This window comes from Pongo abelii, chromosome 5 (genome assembly GCF_028885655.2).
Source record: "Pongo abelii isolate AG06213 chromosome 5, NHGRI_mPonAbe1-v2.0_pri, whole genome shotgun sequence".
NCBI classification, from domain to species: domain Eukaryota; kingdom Metazoa; phylum Chordata; class Mammalia; order Primates; family Hominidae; genus Pongo; species Pongo abelii.
Genome location: NC_071990.2, coordinates 9662018 through 9681014, shown reverse-complemented (window position 1 = coordinate 9681014; position 18997 = coordinate 9662018). Strand labels below are relative to the sequence as shown.

Genomic DNA, 18997 nt, shown 5'->3' with positions numbered 1-18997 from the left:
GGTCCCTTTAAATGATACAGAAATGGGCAAGGGTGTGGTCCCGGCTAGGGCTCCACCCCCAGGCCTGTGCCCATGGACCTAGGTGAGGACAGGCATTTTTGATTTCCTGCCCAAATGTTGCATTTTCACCCTGCCCTGCCACACCAACATCTTGTGCCTATAAAAACCCCAAGACCCTAGCAGGCAGACACACAGGTGGCTGGACGTAGAGAGGAGCACATCAGCAGAGGAACACACGGGTGGCTGGATGTTGAGAGGGACACACTGACAGGCACCAACAGGCTGGCAGGCCACTGACTGGCAGAATGGCACAGAGTTTGGCTGGGGCAGTCAGAGGAGAGCCAGGGCTGCCTTACTTCAGGGGAGATCTTTTCCACTCCATCCCTTTCTGGCTTCCCCCATCTGCTGAGAGATACCTCCACTCAATAAAACTTTGCATTCGTTCTCCAAACCTAGGTTTGATCCGATTCTTCCAGCACACCAAGGCAAGAACCTGGGATACAGAAAGCCCTCTGTCCTTGCGACAAAGTAGAGGGTCTGATTGAACTGGTTAACACAAGCCACCTATGGAAGCTAAACTAAAGGAGCACTCTGTAACACAAGACCACTGGGGCTTCAGCTGTAAACATTCACCCCTAGACACTGTCATGGGGTCAGAGCCCCAAAGCCTGCCTATCTATATGGTCCCCTAGAGGTTTGAGCAGCAGGGCACTGAAGAGGCAAGCCACATCCCCATCGCATGCCCTGCAAGGGGACAAGGGAACCATTCCCGTTTCATAACAAACATAAAAAAAAAAGCATAAAAGTGTGAGCAATGGATCTTCTCAGAGGTAAGGAGAAGGGGACATGCCCTGCAAGGGGACAAGGGAACCTTTCCTGTTTCATAACAAACATAAAAAAAAAAAAAAAGCATGAAAGAGTGAGCAATGGATCTTCTCAGAGGTAAGGAGTACAGAATTTTGCAATGGTGGTGTCCATCAATGGTGGTGAGGAGGAATGACAGTGGCCATGTGACATGAAGAGTGACCTTGGAAAGAAGAGATGGTACCTAGTCAAAGTCATTCATACCTATGCATGGCCTCCCTGCCCACCCCAAGATCTATTCCTGAAATTCTTTTTCCACTGGGGATTTATCTGATTTGGTTCTCAGAATTTACGTTCACTCTTCCATCCTGGAACCACCATCTGAAAACATGGTATCAGCTCAAATTTCCTGTGCCCAGTCACATTTTTTAGAACTCCCATTGGTCTTAACTTAGAACTCTAAATGCTTTCACCAGTGCTTTCCTGATGCTGCCAGAGTGTGGTATTCAGGCTAAAGAGTGAGTTGTTTTCCAGATTAAGAGAAGCAGGTCTGTGACTGAGAAGCATCAGGCATAAAGGGAAGCTACAGGGCTCAAAGACAAGAAACACGCATGGCTCTCCTAGGAAGAAAACATGTACAAGAGATGCTATTTGCTAGTAAGAAAAAGGCATGCTCCCTATTCTTCAGAAACTCTGTGATAGTCTCTAAGGGGAGTAGTGACATACTTGTTAGATTAGATTCAATAAAATAACGTCCAGAACAGAGGTTTTAGGTGCTTACTTTGATGTATGTAGATGAGTGATATGGTTTGGCTGTGTCCCCACCCAAATCTCATCTTGAATTGTAGTTCCCATAATCCCCATGTGTTGTGGGAGGGACCAGCTGGAGATAATTGAATCATGGGGGCAGTTTCCCCCATCCTGTTCTCCTGATAGTGAGTTAGTTCTCATGAGATCTGGTGGTTTTCTAAGGGGGTTCCCCCTTCACTGAGCACTCATTCATTCTCCTTATTGCCTCCTTGTGAAGAAGGACGCGTTTGCTTCCCCTTCTGTCCTGATTGTAAGTTTCCTGAGGCCTCCCTGGCCATGGTGAACTGTGAGTCAATTAAATCTCTTTCCTTTATAAATTACCCAGTCTTGGGTAGTATATTTGTAGCAATGTGGGAGCAGACTAACGTATTGAGAGAGCTGGAGCTTCTGGTGAGTCATACGCTAAGTTCTTAATTCTTATTCAGGGTTCACCAGGGCTGGAGGAAAAGCTTCATTAAGCCCTCAGGCTCCCAGCTCTTCCATTTCCCCCGTTTTCCAGGCCTTTGATGACTCAGCTCCCTGTTGCCCTTCGGGAATGACCTTTCAGAGTCTAGAATATGCAGTGTCACAATGCGGTTATTATCTTATGTGTTAAGTTAAAAGGCTGAAGGGTTTCTCCCAGGATCTCAGAGCTTCAGTTCCTCATTGATCCTTTAAGATGCTTTACTCGCAGGCACTATGCCTTCAGTTGGCTTCCTCTGATGCTCTAAGAAGGCCAGATGCTGGCAATTACAGCTCCTGGGGCCAAATCCTGTTCTCCCTCTGCGTTTGTAAATAAAGTTTAATTGGAACTCAGACACATTCGTTTGGTTATATGTTGTCTTTGGCTGTTTTCCTCTGCAATGGCAGAATTACGTCCTTGAGACAAAGACAGTGTGGCCCACAAAACCTAAATTATTTACTATTTGGGTCTTTCCCAAAAAAGTTTGTCCACCTCTGCTCAACACTGACTTAAATGTTTCTCCGCTGCTCTCTCATGATGCCGCTCACACTACTTTTAAATTTTAAAAGTCGTTTATTTTCTAATTGACAAGTAAAAAATGTATATATTTATGGTGTATAACGTGATGTTTTGAATTATGTATACTTTTTGTAATTGTTAAGTCAAAGTGTTTAACATATGCATTTCCTCTCATAATTATGTTTTTCTTGTGGGAACACTCTCTTAGTAATTTTCAAGTATACAATATATTGCTATTAATTGTAGTCACCATCTTGTACCATAGAACTCTTGCACTTATTCTTCTTGTCCAACTGAAATTTTGTATCCTTTGACCTACAACATTCCAACCTCCCCATTCCTTAGCCTCTGGTAATCATCCTTCTACTCTCTGCTTCTGTAGGCTCAACTTTTTAGATTCCACATATAAATAAGATCATGCAATACTTCTCTTTCTGTGCCTAGTTTATTTCACTTAACGTAATGTCGTTCATGTTCATCTGTGTTGTCACAAATAACAGAACTTTCTTCTCTTGTAAGGCAAAGTAGTATTTCAGTTGTGTTTATATGCTGTGTTTTTTATCCGTTCATCCATCAATGGACATGTAGGATGCCTGTGTATCTTGGCTATTGTGAATAATGCTGCAATAAATATGGGAACACTCACATTATTTTAAAGATATTTGTATGCTTGTTTCCCTCTCCACGCTGAGCTCCTTATGCGTTTTGGTCATGCGAAATCACTAAACCACTTTCAAGGCTTCGTTTCTTGAGACAACCATTTTATTTGCTCACAATTCTGAGGGCTGGGAATTCAGGCAAGACATAATGGAAAGCTCTTCTTTTGGTCAAAATAAGTCTCAAGGCTAGCAAGAGAAGGAATAGACTTCCCTCTTGATGCAGGAGTGGAAAGGTGATATTGCAAAAGGGCATGTTGGAATGGAAGATACTGTGTGGCCATCTTTAGAAACAGTCCACAACATTTTGCTTCATTCAGTTCTGTGTGCACAGTTTCTCGCATAGGGTTCAAATATTTGCTGAACAAAACAAGTTAAAGGAAACGAAAAGGTGTAGGCTCTGTAGATAGATGAACCTGAGTATGAATTCCAGTTCTGCCACTGCTGTGTAATCATGAACAATTTGTCTGAGCTCTCTAAGGCTGCCTTCTCCTGTGTCAAACTAGAATAATAATATCTGTGTTTTGGGATTTGATGGATATTGTGAAAGTTGAGAGATAAGGTACAGAAGATATTCTTACAGCAACTAAAACACATAGATTTTTAATAAAGGCAATTATTATTAACATTATTAATAATCCATTTTAAGGAAATACATTTTCCAAGGATTAAAATAGAGGGCATAGGTCACTCTGAGATGATTTATCACTTTCTATATCTGCCTTTCTTTCTGTTCTTCAGACACACTGAATGCTTGATGACATCAGCGCCTTTCCACTTTATCTGGCATGTTCTGCCTATTCCTAGCGATGTGATTGGAGGTTGCAGCATCCACTTTATGTCCCAGAGAAGCCTTTCCTGACTCTCTATGCAAAGTGGGACCCACTTCTATTTTGGCAATTTGCTTTTTCATCACCTTGTTGGTTTCCTTTAAAGTACTCACCGCCAATATAAAATAATCTTTCCTGTTTATTTCATTGATTTGTTCATTTCTGTTTCCTCTGACTAAACAGAAGCTGTAGGCAGGAATCCCTCTTATCTGGTCACTCCTGGGTCTCCAGGTCCTAGCTTTAGGGTACCTGATACATAATATGACCAGCAAATACTTACTGAATGAGTAAATAGAAGGAGGAATACGTGACCACTTCTCTCTCTCTCCCAGCCCCCTTGGCTATTATACCTATTTATTGACTTCCAATCTCTCCCTTCTCTTGAAACTGCTACCATTAAAAAAAGGGTAATATGGGATAATTAATCACTATACACATTTCTTTTTAAACCAGGGGTTGAGGATATGGGGGCTGCTGAAACCTCTATAAATGTCTGTTTTAAATGGTTTGAGATACAATCTGAACAATTTCCTTGATGTTTTATTAGAGCTGGTAAATCATTTATTGGGGCAGTCTTTACCTAAATCCTCTCCAAATCCCCATAAAATGCATTTAACACAGAATACTGTACTACCCAGCTTCAAAGATATTATATGATGTCGGAAGCATTCGCTGCAGTGCAGCAAGTTTAAATGTGTATGTTTTCTTTCTTTCTATCTGATATGCTCTATCTCCTACCCCCAACTCACTCCTCCCTTTTCCTCCAGCACTCATTTGAATATGCCAGTGTTGGTGAATTTGGTAGATTGTGAAAGCTTCAGGAGGTTATAATACGTATTTTTGATGTATAGGACTCTTAGCTAATCAAATGCAAGTTTATTTCATTTGTAGCTGCCAATAATTTTTTAAAAATGGCTTCTGAAACATAATTTTAGGACTGTCCTACTTTTTTTCTCAACCAAAAAGATACCCAGCTGAGTTGCCCCTAATGACATCCCTGTTGCTACACGTCTCACTCTAGTCGGTCAGCTGCCAGCAGGGTCAGGTAATCTTAGGTGACAATCTTTGGGATAGTCCCTGAGAGGGTCTGCATCATGACTGCCTTTTTTCTCAGCTGCAAGACCTCTATTCACAAGATGTTTACATTTTTACTTTGAGATATATTCCTGTGTGACAGGTTGACTATCTTTTGCTTATGCGTTGGATAATATGAACTGCCCAAGATATTCCTCAATACTTTGATAAATTGCAAGCACTGAATACATGTTTGTTGAAATAATATACAAAAAGTTAGGGTAAAATAAGGAATATTGGTATTTCCAGAAGAAAGTTCTGGAGAAAAGGCCAGTGGTACAAAATTTGAGGCTGACTTTAGATGTTCTGAGTCAGATTGTCTGTGGTGGCTCTCATTTCTTCTTGGTGGACATGTTTCTTTCCCAAAAGTGCCTTTGCTTCCCCTCTTTTCTGATAACAGATCTCCCCTCACCTCACACATACTCCACGGGGTTGGGTGTGATATATGTTATGTTCCTATGACCACCGTGATTGGCCCAGGGGTGAGCATGTGATCTGAACCAGGCCACCCAAATCCTTCCCTGGAATTTTATATTCTATTACTTAGAACTAGAGATTCCTTCTTCTCTCCCAGGTACTAAGCTGCACTGATTTCAGTTTAATGCTCCCTATGGCCAAGGCTACTATTTTGCTAGTTATACTTCCTCTACTACCTCTTGTTAACATTTATAATTTCTAGCCTGCTTGAAACCAGTAGCTGTAGGAGCCCTACTGATACTTTGTAGGTGACACATGTATGTTCTGTCCTACAGAAAAGAAAATGAACAGTTGAATCCTAAAAATTATATGTTAGACATGAGTATATAGAGATAAATGGCATATATATATATATGTGCATTTCAGGTCAAAAAGATACTGTCCACTGGGAAGCTTTAATTATTATTATTTTCTATGAGTGAAAGGACTTCAGGGAGAATGTTTACAATGTCCATTCAGTTAATTATGCAAATAGCCACTCATTTGCCTGTGTAAACAGAGCTATAGAATCCATTCCCTGTGGAGTGAATTGGGTTCCCTGCTTCCTAATGCAGTACCTTAATCTTTGTACAGTGATTTCTCCAAAGAAGTAAGCCAGATTATGTGATAAGTACCTCTGGAAATTGCACTAAAGACTGTTTCAAAACAGTAGATGTCACTCCAGTGGTTTAAAGAAGTTAACATAGTTTTCAGAGATACCTAACTCCTAAATGGGGAGAAGATTCAGTAACAAGACAATCTTAAAATGTTTCCATTAGTATTCAAAAGTAACTTCGTGGGTAAGCAACCAGAGAACCACATATTTGTAGAGCAGAAAGGGGTTTTGGGATTATTTGGTTCAGCCCTGCCAGTTTATACAAGTATAAAGCTGAGACCTACAGAAGCTAAGTGACTTGCCTTAGGTCATCCAGCTAATAAGAAGTGGAAATGACACTAGAACCCACTTCCTTTCCATTTCAATTCGGTTCCAATCATAAAAAGTAAATTCTCCCTGGAACTCTGCTAGTCTTTTCGTAGTTTCCTGTTTCTATCAATTTCAAGCTTCTTTGATATTTATCAATGCATTGATGAGAGTGCTGATTTGGGGGAAAATGCATATGATGGAATTACCTCTGTGGCAAGTCTCCTCCTAGCTACAAAGGTAGGGAATAGGCATATGCCCAGATGTTTGCAAAATGCACATTGCTGACCACGCAGGCTGAGCTCTTTTTGTGTTCTCGGCCAGTTGTCTATGTGGCTGACCTGACTGTACTGCTTAGGGGAGGTATGGGTTAACTATACACATCACAACAGGAAAGTTATTCTTTAATAAAACGGATACACTTTCCTTTTTATAACACACATGTGATTTGACGTTGAAATAAAATGCAGATGCTTCTTTGATTGGCGTATTCCCTGTTGTGCTTTTCTGAAACACCTTCACATATGGTCTGCCTCATTCCTGAGAAATGACTTGTTGTTTATATCATACAAACAGAACAGATTGATTTTACAGTGAGTAAGGAGGTTGATGAATTATACATTGGAGAGAAATCTTTGTCTCGCCAATCCAAACATTTGAAAATAAATGTTGCCTTTTGGAAAAGGCTCTCATGATACAACCATGATCCCTTTATTCCATGCCTCCTTTATAGGGGTTAAGTAGGTACAACACATGCAATCTCAGCAACAGAAAAGGTAGTTGCAGTCACCTCAAAATATAATTTTTCTTCTTGCTTTGAAGCATATCCTGAAACCTAACAGGTCAAAAAATGGCAGAGTCGTCCCGAAGGAACAAACCCCAAATATTAACTTCAACGTTGTGTCTGCACTGTGACCAGAATGAAACATTCCTGATATTTGGTAGGAGAGCAGTACTCTTTTCTTATTTATCAACTGAATCTTAAATATAAAATTCTTATGCTAAGAAGCCTTCTTAAGGGCCTCCAACTTTCATTCCTTCAGAATTATTCTGTGCAATATGGTGAAAGCAATGTGTGCTCATTCCTCTGATGACAAGCTAACCATATCCGTGGGTGCAGAATTTTACCGTTTATAAATCTCTTTTCCACATTTTTTTCATTTGGTGCTCACAACACCCTTGTGATACTGTTATTCCCATTTTACAGATTATGTGTCTGAAGTCCAGAGACATTAGGTGGCTAATTTACCAATACTCAACTAGTGCATCTATGCTCTTTTCATATAGCGTGGAATTCTCTAACTAGTCTCAGATTCATACATAGACATTAGTTCATGCATTCTGCAGTTTTAAAAATGTAATGTCTTAAGTTGTATTCTACTGGCATGTTCTGCAGAGTTCAGTGGGTGTGGAGTGAGAGTGAGATGCCATGCGGAGGGAAGCAAAGTCAGCTTGAGAATGGTTCATCAGAGCAAAATAACTATGGAGGTCTATTCCTGACAGTAATTTATCAATGATGCACATATAATTAGGGAATGAGTGATGTCTTTATTAGGTGTGGCTAATGCATGACCATATATTTGTACTGAGAGGGAATAAGTCATGGTGGCTAAGAATACAGGCTCTGGGAGCATAGCACCTAAACTCAAACAAATTAGCTTTACAAATTTCTAGTTGAGTAAACTTAGGCAGGTTTCTCAAACTCTTTTTATCGGAGTTTCTTTATCTGTACAAATGAAGCTAGAGGTACCAGCCTTATTTTAGTGAATTCAAATATGTATATAAAAACTAGAATAGTATAAATGCTCAAAGTATATAGCAAATGCTCAACAAACGTTAGCTATTACTATTATTGGTACTAGTATTATCTCTTAGAGACAGAGTCTCAGTCTGTTGCCCAGGATGGAGTGCAGTGGCACAAACACAGCTGACTGTAACCTTGAACTCCTGGGCTCAAGCAATCCTCCTGCCTCAGCCTGCCTAGTAGTTGGGACTACAGGCATGCACCACCATGCCCAACTAATGTTTGTAATTTTGTGTACGGATGAGATCTTGCTATGTTGCCCAGGCTGGTCTTAAACTTCTGTCCTCAAGTGATCCTCCCACTTTGGCCTCCCAAAGCACTGGGATTACAGGTGTGAGCCACCATGGCTGGCCCTAGGTATTATTACTAGCTGAGGCTCTGTCTTCTCTGCTACTCTTCACAACTATCTGCTCTCCAGCCTATATTTTAACTATTAAAATAATGACCTGCTTGTTTTTGGGAAACATGCAAAGCGTTTGGTAGTAACTAGAAGATCTTCAGTGTAAAAATATGATGCTAATGGTAGAGGGGAGATACCAGGGGAGTAAACATAATGTGTTAGTTTTCTATTGCTGTAAAACAAATTACACAAACTTGGCAGCTTAAAACAACACATTAGTTTTAGTCGTATAGTTTCTATAGGTCAGGAGTCTGAGCATAGCTTAACTGGATCCTCTGCTTAGGGTCTTACAAGGCTGTAATCAAGATTTTGTTTGTGCTGTGCTTCATCTGGAGGCTCAACTTGGGGAGCAATCCTCTTCACACTACTTTGGGTTGTTGGCAGAATTGATTTCTTGGTGGCTGTACGATGGGGCGGGGGGGTGGGGGGACAGATTTTTACTATCCATGGGTAGAAGGCTGATCACAGTTTCCAGAGGCCACCTATAGTTCCAGGCAATATAGTCTTCTCTATGGCCTCTTACTTTATGAAGCCAACAAGGAGAGTCTTTCATTCAAGGAGGGCCAGTGTTTCTTTCAAAGGCTTTTATCCAGTTAAGTCAGGACCACTCAGGGTAGTCTCCCATTTGGTTTCAAAACAGCTGATTGGGAGCCTAATTACCTCTGCAAAATCTTTTCACCTTTGCCATTTTCAATTGGCCAGAAGCAAGTCATAGGTCCCACCCACACTCCAGGAGAGAGGATCACACCAGGTAGGAATACCAAGGGGCAGAAATTACAGGGGCCAATCACGGGATCCTCGTCTGTCTGCCCCACATAGGGAGGCAATGACACAGGCTGCTGCTCTTTGGAGTGGATGGTAACTGTCTCCCTACTGGTGCATGTGAAGGATTCTAATCCAGTTTGCCTTTTAGGTGACATTCACATCTGCTTGTTTCCTATGGGTGGGCCTGAGGCTGACATGGCATATGTTCCCTGTTGATGTCTCAGGGCCTAACTCCTTTGCTCCAAAAGCTTCCTTCTTCCTCTCAGAAGACTTTTTATTTTCACTCTACTTTCCTTATTGCCTTGTTCATATGACCACAAAACACCATTTTCTTCTGTAGCCCCTCTCCTGCTCCTATGTGCTATCTCCTCTGCATGTTGATTTTGGTACTATTTTTATGAATATGATTTTCTCTTTTGGTTTTAAGCTTTATATCTATTTTTTTGGTGGGGAGGGGTCAGTGCTGTTGGTGCTCAATGAACTCATTTTAAAAGCTATTCCCTAACAGGATGTCTTCCTGGTAATCAATTTTTAAAATATGGCTAAGAAGCCATAACAGCTCTGATAAATGATCTCAGTTCATGGATACCACAGTCCACTAGATTTCTAGATAGATAAGAAAAATGACATCACCTTACCCCTATCTATGTCTCCATAAGGAGAATAACAATGAAGAATGTAGTTATCACGGACATCACTAGGGCAATTAAGGCTTTGATCCCTGTGTCTTCCCTTATGTTTGAAAGCAGATACGTTTTGTGTTGTACACTGTTGGTTGCACCTCAGCAGCCATCTTGTCTCCCATCTTTCTTACTGGGGACAGTGCCTTCAATGGTTGAAAATAGTAGATATGTTCCCAGTCCACCATGCCCTATGGGTGGTCATAGACGCAGTTCTGATCAATAAGATGTGAGAGGGTATCAGCTTGGGCTTCCTTCCTTTTAGAAGGGAAACAGGGAAGAAGAACCCTTTTTCCCACCCTCTTATTTCTTCCCACTTGAATCATTGCTATAAGGATATGATATTGGAAGCTTCTGCAGACATCTTGCATTATGAGAGGAGGAAATGAGAGAGAAATCAACCCAGCATTCTGCTGTGTGGAGCCACTCTTATCACCCCCTTCTACCTATTTGAAAGTTTCTTTCACATGAGATAATTAAGTGCGCTATTGTTCAATACTCTTGGATGAGCATTCTGTTGCTCATGGCCAAAAGCAATCTTACTGAGACAATTAACCTGTATACATGTAATCCTGAGTGGTGGACCCTCACCCCCATTGAAGAGCAGGTATTCATGCTTTCATTCACTATTTAATAGGTTTACATGATATCCTGTATTCTGGACTTGTAATATTAGAATTTTTTCATATTATCTGGGATCCACCAGAGCATAGCATATAACTAGTTGCTTTTTAGCTCAGTACTATTTGGAAAATGAGCACGGTATGGTGCAGGAGATTCTTCTCCACAGATACCACACTGATTCAGTTGGAGAGATGGAGAATGAGGTGAGTAGAATTAATTTAGCCAACTGTCTGGAAACCTAACGTGACATCAGTGATAAGATTTAAATATCCAGGAGCTTCAGATTATGAGTCAGTCCAAATCCAAGCTGCATGATTTAAATGATGAAAGGGCAAAACTGGGCAGGAAGCAATGTAGGGATTTATTTGATCCAAAAACTCAAATTACCAGTAAAATAGATAATGTTCTGTTGCAATAGTTTGCAAACAGCAGCAAGAAAACAATTGAGTGGGTGTATTTTGAGCTTCAGGCATTGTAAATTCTTTCACTCTCATATACTTTATGCCTTCTTTAATAAAGTGGAGCGTCTTGGGCCAGCTTCATTGGTGATGGTAGGTGGTCATTCATTTCACAATCCACTAATTTTCATGATTATTCCGTATTTTATGTTACCTAAACTGCTCTGGATTTTGTCTTACTCAAATTGTAATATGGCCGTAGTTTATATGATTTCAGAATCATTAATTCAGTTGGCATTCTCAGCATATGGAAGTTACTCCCTCATCTCTCCAAATACGAACAAGAGTGGAAGGATCTTAAATACGCTGATGGTACATAAAAGTTTCTTAAATATACAGCAATGGTGTGTTAACCTGGTGTATCTTATTGGAAAGATGCCAAGTGCTTAGAAAATTCCTAAGAAGAAAAGCAATTGATATCAATGCATATTTATCTTAAATTTATTTCTACTTTAACAACTGAATTCTTGTATAATGTAGAACAAATAATAAAGATAAGGTAATTTAAGGTTTTATGAACTTTTTGCTTTTAAATATTTGCATGGTACGAGCTTTTACAGAAATATTTCAGGAATATACTCTAAAGACACCTAGCATTATGGTCCATCTCTCTGCCGCTCCTTTCTGCCATGTTGCTGCTGACCTAAAATTTGATTTTCATTGGCAGCTTCCTGTTGAGTTGTCATAGAATCTATGTGGCTGCTTTAAGGGTGGACCACTTCCTATTTTTCAAGGCCATCCAATTTGTTTTGGGAAATTTTGACAGTGAAAAAATTCTTCCTAATAGTAAAATCTGTGATTCTGTGTTTTAAATTATTAGTATCAGTTTGACTCACTCAAATCTCAGGTCAAAAACTAATCTATTTATTCCTATATTTATTTATCCTATTTATGTAGCCAAATAACTTATTTATGCATTTATCTATCTCAAGATGTAAAGATTTGTTAAACATCATTAGATCAATTGCATCTCAATTTCAGTATTCCTCATTATCTTCTTATCTAGTCACTGCCTACAGTGGCTAGAAACTTAGTACTCTCAATACACAGCTCTGCACAAATACTTGGGAAGGATTCAAGGATAAGAATGAACATAGCTTTCACCTTTTAGGAGTCCGAAGAACAAGCAGTGTATACTATTTTCATTGATGGGCTGAATATTACCATGGTTTAGCCTGTTTATGGATTTGATAGACAGATTATGGATTACTCTGCTCTCCAATATTCTGTTCTCTTGCCAAACACATGGAAGACTACCTATTCCCTTTGTAGTTGGTCTGAATGCCTCTGGCCAATTGATTAAGAACAGAAAGACATGTGTGTCCTTCCTGCTCAAAGCATTTAATCACCACTGTGACATCCCCTCTCTCCTTTCCTCTAGCTAGTGGTTATGGAAGAGGCCTGTATCGAGATTGTAGGATGAACAGATCAAAGTAGCTTAGACTACTGAGTCTTCCTATGGAAGAGAGCCACTCTGCAGCAACTATCCTGTAGCAAACTTTGCATGAACAAGAATGTCGTATATTGTGTGAAGTCATTGAAATGTGGGAGTTGTCACCATAATATAACCAGCCTACCTTAACTAATACCATAATCAGCCTTGAAAGCCTACAGTCACTCAAAATTTATGATGTTTTTGGTAAACTATTTTAAAAATTGCTTGCAATGGGGCTAACATATGGAAGCGGTCTCTTAGCTAGTGATGACGGAGCCCGTTCAAACTGCCATGTCTATACCTATAGGATACATCATCTTATTTAATGTTCAAAACATCCAGATGAAGTTGCTAATATCTGCAATACATCTATGGAAGTGATATAATTTGCTGTGAAAGTAGTTTTAAATTGGGAAAATTCCAAAGGTGTCACGGTGTATCATTCAAGAATGTTCAAGTGTGGGCCAGGTGCAGTGGCTCACGCCTGTAATCACAGCACTTTGGGAGTCCAAGGCAGGTGGATCATGAAGTCAGGAGTTTGAGACCAGCCTGGCCAAGATGGTGAAATCCCGTCTCTACTAAAAATACAAAAATTAGCTGGGTGCGGTGGCAGGCACCTGTAATCCCAGGTACTCGGGAGGCTGAGGCAAGAAAATTGCTTGAACCTGGGAGGCGGAGGTTGCAGTGAGCCGAGATCCTGCCACTGCACTCTACCCTGGGCTACAGAGCAAGACTCCATCTCAAAAAAAATGTTCAAGTGTATGTTGCCCTAAAAGGGAACAAATCAACTATCAGTGTCTTTATCCTTTCCCCCTTAACGTATATACTAAAAAGCCATTTCACCCTCGTATGTTTTGGTAAAACAGGAGTCCTTTCACTCCTCCTCCTGAATTGCCATCTATGGAGATTTTTTTCCCAAGTCAACATGCTCCTATTGGAGCCTACCAGCTTCCCTTGGATCCCATGTACTCTGCCACTGCTGATTACCACGGGGACCTTTGGAATCCCTGCTTTTCTCAATTGTGCTACTTCTGTGCTGACCTCAGTAGATGAATGCTGTGGGTCGGGCCACGCCCCTTTTCTCTTTACTGGCCTGTCATAAATCTGTGCTAGTACAGTAAGGCCTGTCATCAACCTTCGTAGTGTCCATTTTTACTCTCCATCCTCTACCTATAGGGTTTTATCCTATGATCCTCACTTGACTAATTTACAGGCCCATGTAGACCTCAGCAGAAAGTTACACAAAGATGGCTTTAGTGGGTATAGAATGAAACCAGAGTCTGTTGTGCGCTTTTATCTTCAAACTGCATTCCTCTTCTGTCAGCTGAAGTACAGCTTTGTCTCTTCTTTTCCCTGATGTTTAGCGAGTGACTGTTGTATCAAAACCACACGAAATATGTTACATGCACATGTATACATTAATCTCACGGACAACTTAAAATTCTCAGAAAAAAACCCAGGCTATGATCATAGTTAAAAAAATTTTTTTTTTCTAATCACAGTATCATCTTTATTGATTCTCTCTCCTCAGGTTTACTAGTGGTTTGCAGTACTGGGCATATCAATGGTTTGTAGTGAGGGGCATGAGAACGCCAGTTCCCGTAAGTGACTGTTCATCTTCCTCTTTTCCATTTAATTCTAGGATCCCCCAGTGCTTGAAAGATACAGCCTATTAGAGGGCCATCCACCCAATGATGTCCATTTTTTTAGCTACAGTGAAACTCAGATGTGACATTAGAGCTTTTTATTACCTGATGCTCAGAAACACTCTTTTTTTTTTTAGATGGAGTCTCGCTCTGTCGCCCAGGCTGGAGTGCAGTGGCGTGATCTTGGCTCACTGCAAGCTCCGCCTCCTGGGTTCAGGCCATTCTCCTGCCTCAGCCTCCCGAGTAGCTGGGACTATAGGTGCCCGCCACCACGCCTGGCTAATTTTTTGTATTTTTAGTAGAGACGGGGTTTCACCGTGTTAGCCAGGATAGTCTTGATCTCCTGACCTCATGATCCTCCCACCTCGGCCGCCCAAAGTGCTGGGATTACAGGCGTGAGCCACCGCACCTGGCCAGAAACACTCTTAGGTAGTACTTCTTTCTCATATCCCTGTACAGACTATGGCTGGAATTTGAAGCAAGATGAGTTCATCTTCCTAGCCCATTCATTGTAAGTCTAGCATTAGTTTTACAACAATGATTATAAAGCTTCTCTCATGTAGACAGGAACTGATATGTGTGCTTCTTCATAGTTTCCCATTATTTGATGATAGTTCATAAAATTCTACAAATGTTTCAATGCACATGAATTTGGGCAAAGCATGAACCTTTCTGTTTGTCTGACTATAACAAGGGGACATCTGCCATCAATCCATTTTCTAAATAACAATGAGTTCTTTTCCTCTTCCTTCAGTCTGTCATACTTTCTATCACTAAATTATTATTCTCCTTCACACATTCTTGAATTTGAGATTGCAACGTTCCCCCCAAATCAAATCAGTTCCTAAGCACATATATTCTTTCCTCGTAACATCTCTAGCAAAACATCTCTTTTCTTCAAACCTTTTTGTGGCTAAATTATTGGGATGACCACCTTAATAATAATCTTAAATCCAGCAGATAGCATGTTAGAAATATTTAGTAGGCATGAATTCTAAGTGTCTGAGAGGTGCAGTTCTTTGACGTGGCCAATATGTCATGTGGGATAAATCTGTCTGGGAGCGAAGCTATGAATTTAGCTGAGGCTTTCTGAAATGTGGGGTCTCCTACAAGAGCACAGGTGGAAGAGTTTCTTTTTTTTTCTTTTTGCTACTTTGGGAGAAACATTTGTTGCACCCTGTGGAGCTAGAACAGGAGAATTGGGCTCAATAATAGTAAATCTTAAATTTATCTTTATCTTGGGTACCTTTCTGATTCTGGCTGATAGCAGATTGGAACCTAGGGAATAACATAAGAACAGCAGTTCTCAGGATATTTTAAATTAGAGTTGTTTGAGGATTTATCAGGCCTCAGAAGGCTCCTCTAGATAATTCCATCTATGGATTTGGGGATAGAGATTGTTATTCTTATTTTTAATTTGATTTCTGACCTTTCTGCTCCTTCTCCCTTTCTTTTCCCAAATATGCCAATTTTAATTTTGCTCCTCAATAGTTAAAACACACAATAGGGCAAGCAGTTTGAAACAAATGGCTTGGGTTATTTAGGAGTTTTGCCTCTATATACAGTAGTAACAAGTTACTACTGTATCCCTCTGATATCACTTCAACTCACCCCTCCGTCCACAGATAAGACTAAATAATCTTTTCCCCTCTACTGATCAGTTCTTATGTCCTTTAACCACACATCGTTCCCTTCTTGTACTGTTTTAATATTATGCCAGCATTACCATTGGTCCCATTGCCCCTCTACCTGCTACTTTATTCTCTTCCTTTTACTTCTAAAACTATCATCTATTGGCAGCTGAGACCCAAATCTAAATTCTTCCTGAGTACTAGACTTAGGTAGACTACTGGCTCATTATTTGTACCTCAAAGTCAAAAGATATGGAGCTGAATGTGCAGACCTTCCCCGTCAACTGGATCTGTCCCCTGTTCTGAGAAACACGTCTTATTTGCAAATGATATCTGCTGTCACATCCACTCAAAGGTTTGGAATCTCTTTGAATGTCCCCTATCTTTGTTCTCTGCATTGAATTATGGATTTGCTCAGCAAATATTTATCGGGCACCAACCATTCTGCTAGGCTCTAGAGATACAAAGATAAATAAAATGGATATGTAACCATCACAACATATTTGTGTTCTTGAGTTTTGGGTCATTATTAAAAGGAGGTACTGTTGTTTCATATGGGTTTACATGAAAGACATTCAACTGTAGATATCATTCTGTTTCTCATGTCTTCAGCCCTATGCCTTTAAGATATCTCCATGTTGGCTGAGCGCAGTGGCTCACACCTGTAATCCCAACCCTTTGAGAGGCCACGGGGATGGATCACCTGAGGTTAGTAGTTCGAGACCAGCCTGGCCAACATGGTGAAACCCCGTCTCTGGTAAAAATACAAAAAATTAGCCAGACATGGTGATGGGCACCTGTAATTTCAGCTACTTGGGAGGCTGAGGCAGGAGAATCCCTTGAACCTGGGAGGCAGAGGTTGCAGTCAGCCAAGATCATGCCATTGCACTCCAGCCTGGGCAACAAGAGCACAAGTCTGTCTCCAAACAAACAAAGAGAGAGAGAGAGAAAAAAAAGATGTCTCCATGTTGATGCATGTAATATTCTGATAGCTAATATAATGAGTGTAATATTCTAATAGATTCTAATATCTGTGCATGTTTCATTGTGTCTATTCACCCTTTTCAGTGGAGGAGGGTAGATAACTTCCAATTCCACTAGCAGAAACAACATTGAAGTCAATATATCCCTTTAGGGTCCTATATGAGAATTTCTCTGGGAAATACACCTAGGAGTGGGATTGCTGGGTCACCATGTACAGTTGTGCTTTACTTGACTAAGCAGTTGCTGAATAGCTAAATGAGCCTTCCACCCACCGGTGGTGCATGAGGATCCTGTTTTCTCACATACTCTCCTATATGTAGCATGATCCAGTTTTCTAATTTTTGACAATATGATGCATTTCAAATGATGGCTCATTGTTTTAATTTACTTTCTCTAATTACAAATATATTTGAGTGTTCTTTCAATACTTACTGCCACTGAGGTTTCTCCTTCTGATAGTAGTTTGTTCACATATTTTGTCTGCTTTCTATTGAGCTTTCTGTATTTTTCTTGTTAATATGTGGACATTTCTAGTGAATTCTAGGTATTTGTACCTTGATGATGTCCAATTTTGTCAGTATCTTATCTCAGTCTGTCATCTGCCTATTCAGTACCTTTTTTAAATTACTCATCTGCCAGTTTTTCTTTGTTGACTCTTATTAAATTGATACCCTTAATTGCAATGTTGTCATAACATTTTCACCTTGTGGTTTATGTTTTTTTGGAGTTATGTTGAAAAAACTTTCTTCCGTATTCATTTATTTTAAGTTCCGGAGTACATGTGCAGGATGTGCACTCTTGATCATAAAGATAGTCTCTTACTTTTTTTCTTCTAAGGTTACAATTTGCTATTAACTATACATTTACTCTACCCATCCATTTGGAGTTCGCTTAACCCAGTTTTATTTTTAATCCATATAGCAAACAAGTTTTCCCTTTTCTGTCTACTAAAGAGTATGTTTTCATTATTATTATTATTATTATTACATAGAGGAGGAAGCAGACACTTAGAAATTTAAATAATTTGCCTCATAACTTAAGCAAGTAAGAGTCAGAGCTGTGATTTTCATCTAGTTCTTTTAACCTCAAAGTTCTTAAGTGGTCTTTCCTCTTCACCTTCTATAGAAGCAGTTCCCTTCTATGTTGCAGTCTCCTTGAAGGCAAAGGTTGTGCACTGTCATGTTTTGAAGCCCAGTATCGCTGAGAACAATGACAGACACATGCAGTGGCTCAGTAAGTATTTGCTGGAGTTGCAATATCTTGCTCTATCACTTTCTGTCCTTTTTACCCTCCGTAGATTATCATAAAATCTTGTAGAATTGCCTTTTCATCCATTCTGCTGACAAACCATTTCCCCAAAATGCTGTCATTTGATTAGATTTGCCTCAACATCTGAAAGCTGGACACAATCCAAGGCCTGCTGGTGGAGATTTGACACTGCCATTTGACTTGGAGAATGGTGCTTTGGTGGCGCTAGTGGAATCGGCCCAGTAACTAACGGGAACATCAATGATGGGTTCAAATCTGGGATGCATTAAGGTAATTGGATGGACACGCCAGCTTAGGAGACATGGATTTTCATCTCTGTGTTGATGCTACATTGGTGCCATGTTTCCCGAGGATGCACTCACAAGCGTAATGAGGGCTGCTGTCTCCTTCTCCAACTGTGCGTTGTTGGAGTGCATAGTATGGGGGGAATTCAGTTCCAGACTTTGGTTTTCTGCCATATACAACAGTATTTGGATGCTTCTGTGACTTTTCCAGGTGTTGGAAAAGTATCTGACCTAACTTTCTGCCAACTCATAATGCAATGTGGCTCTAGTAAGGAAACTATCAGCCCATCTCTGAGCCTGTTTGCTCATGTATTTCAGTACAACCATCAGCATTTGCCCAGAAGATTGCCTTAGAGGTTTTAGTGGTGGCTGACTCTTTAATGCAAAATAAACAAAGCTGTCCATCAGAGCAGAATTTAATTTTTATGATGATGACTTGAGATTTGCTTGTTTTAAAAGTAGGGGATAATGCAGGAGAAAAAATTAAACAAACAGAAAATATCA

The 18997-nt window shown here is 40.2% G+C and overlaps 1 protein-coding gene across 1 annotated transcript in view; it reads left to right on the top strand.

Moving 5' to 3' along the window:
* Positions 1 to 18997, top strand: part of LOC100447304 (uncharacterized) — a 257321-nt gene that overhangs the window by 184907 nt on the left and 53417 nt on the right. The gene's annotated exons all lie outside the window — the stretch shown is intronic.